The 2,500-nt window shown below is 64.8% G+C and overlaps 1 non-coding gene across 1 annotated transcript in view; it reads right to left on the bottom strand.

Moving 5' to 3' along the window:
* Positions 1-168, bottom strand: part of LOC147125528 (18S ribosomal RNA) — a 1,891-nt gene extending 1,723 nt beyond the window's left edge. Inside the window, exon 1 of the ribosomal RNA XR_015085567.1 lies at positions 1-168. This exon is cut by the window's left edge and continues 1,723 nt beyond it. This is a non-coding gene — a ribosomal RNA (18S ribosomal RNA).
* Positions 169-2,500: the final 2,332 nt, after the last annotated feature.

Genomic DNA, 2,500 nt, shown 5'->3' with positions numbered 1-2,500 from the left:
TTAGCTCTAGAATTGCCACAGTTATCCAAGTAACGGCTGGAGCGATCAAAGGAACCATAACTGATTTAATGAGCCGTTCGCAGTTTCACTGTACGGGCCGTGTGTACTTAGACTTGCATGGCTTAATCTTTGAGACAAGCATATGCTACTGGCAGGATCAACCAGGTAGCCTCGGGCCGGGAGGGAGCGGCGGGCCACCCCCGCGGCGGTTCGCCCGCGCCGGCGTCGGGCCCCGCCCGGAACGGGGCAGGGGCCGCGCGCGGACGCCCGCTCGCGTGGGGGAGGGCGCGCGCCGTCCCTTCGGTAGGTGGGCTGGAGCCGCCTTAGCGGGCGTAGGACGGGGGCCTCCTCGCGGGAAGCCCCGCCGCCGCCGCGCTAGGGGAAAGGGTTTGAGAAACGATGCGTTAGCCGGAAGGCCCGCCGGCAAGGCGACCGTCCCGCTGCTGGGGCGGGGAGGGGCCGCGGACGAGCGGCGGGCTCCGTGGTAGGACTGCTGAGATCGGTGGGTCGCCTCGGCCTCGCTGCCGTACGGTCGCGCCGGGGTTGGCCGCGGGCCAAGCTCGCGAAGTAGCCCCGGCGCTGGAGAGCGACCCGCTGGCCGGAGGAACCGTCCGCCCGAGCGACCGGCGCGAGGCCGGTGCCGGCGGGGGCCCTCCGATGGCGGGTCATGGTTGCCGATCGGTCGGTGGGGGAATGGAGGTGCGGTGCGTGGTGAGGAGCTCCGGGCGGGGTGGGCCTTCGCCCGGCCCGCGGAGTCCGATTGAGCGCCGCCCGGGTCGGGCGGGCCCGCTCCGTTGAGCGCACGGAGGTTGAGATAGAAAATATTGCAACACGCGGAGCTCCAGGAAGGGGGGCCCTCGCCCGGCCCGCGGAGTCCGATTGAACACCCCCCAGGTCGGGCGGGCTCGCTCTGTTGAGCGCACGGAGGTTGACATAGAAAATATTGCAACACGCGGAGCTCCAGGCGGGGGGGGCCCTCGCCCGGCCCGCGGAGTCCGATTGAACACCCCCCAGGTCGGGCGGGCTCGCTCTGTTGAGCGCACGGAGGTTGAGATAGAAAATATTGCAACACGCGGTGCTCCAGGCGGGGGGGGCCCTCGCCCGGCCCGCGGAGTCCGATTGAACACCCCCCAGGTCGGGCAGGCTCGCTCTGTTGAGCGCATGGAGGTTGACATAGAAAATAATCCAACACGCGGAGCTCCAGGCGGGGGGGCCCTCGCCCGGCCCGCGGAGTCCGATTGAACACCCCCCAGGTCGGGCAGGCTCGCTCTGTTGAGCGCATGGAGGTTGACATAGAAAATAATCCAACACGTGGAGCTCCAGGCGGGGGGGCCCTCGCCCGGCCCGCGGAGTCCGATTGAACACCCCCCAGGTCGGGCAGGCTCGCTCTGTTGAGCGCATGGAGGTTGACATAGAAAATAATCCAACACGCGGAGCTCCAGGCGGGGGGGCCCTCGCCCGGCCCGCGGAGTCCGATTGAACACCCCCCAGGTCGGGCAGGCTCGCTCTGTTGAGCGCATGGAGGTTGACATAGAAAATAATCCAACACGTGGAGCTCCAGGCGGGGGGGCCCTCGCCCGGCCCGCGGAGTCCGATTGAACACCCCCCAGGTCGGGCAGGCTCGCTCTGTTGAGCGCATGGAGGTTGACATAGAAAATAATCCAACACGTGGAGCTCCAGGCGGGGGGGCCCTCGCCCGGCCCGCGGAGTCCGATTGAACACCCCCCAGGTCGGGCAGGCTCGCTCTGTTGAGCGCATGGAGGTTGACATAGAAAATAATCCAACACGTGGAGCTCCAGGCGGGGGGGCCCTCGCCCGGCCCGCGGAGTCCGATTGAACACCCCCCAGGTCGGGCAGGCTCGCTCTGTTGAGCGCATGGAGGTTGACATAGAAAATAATCCAACACGTGGAGCTCCAGGCGGGGGGGCCCTCTCCCCCCCCGGTGAGTCCGCTCACAGTGCCCCTATGTCGGGCAGGCTCATTGCAATGTGCGCATGGAGGTTGACTTAGAAAATATTTGAGAGTGACATGAGCTCCAGGCAGACACCGACTCATCGCCCGTGGGGTGTCCGACGAGCCCTCACCAATCTTGGATTAATGTTTGGCGAGGCTCCCCTGATCAGCTCTGGAGGTGGCAAGTTCTGAAAAAGTGGTTTCTGAAAATGTGCCCCTTGTATTTTGTGAAACCAGGGGTAACCTAGCGAGTAGGCAAACTCATCCCCTGACTGGGGGGATCAACTTTTACCTACTACAGCGCCCCTAATGGCCAAAAGTGGTACTGCTCCCCCTGGTAGCCTAACCCATTGAAATGAATGGGAAAAATTAATTTAGGCTACCAGGGCTTTGGGCTACCAGGGCTTTGGGCTACCAGGGCTTTGGGCTACCAGGGCTTTTTGCTACCAGGGCTGTGGGCTACCAGGGCTTTGGGCTACCAGGGCTGAGGGCTACCAGGGCTATTATAGGCGGCCACCACTGCACTAGTGGCAGCCCGGGGAAGGTG

This window comes from Filicampus tigris, unplaced genomic scaffold (assembly GCF_054856515.1).
Source record: "Filicampus tigris isolate MCC_2025a unplaced genomic scaffold, RoL_Ftig_1.0 HiC_scaffold_64, whole genome shotgun sequence".
Classification (NCBI taxonomy): domain Eukaryota; kingdom Metazoa; phylum Chordata; class Actinopteri; order Syngnathiformes; family Syngnathidae; genus Filicampus; species Filicampus tigris.
This window is presented reverse-complemented; position numbering and strand designations above follow the sequence as displayed.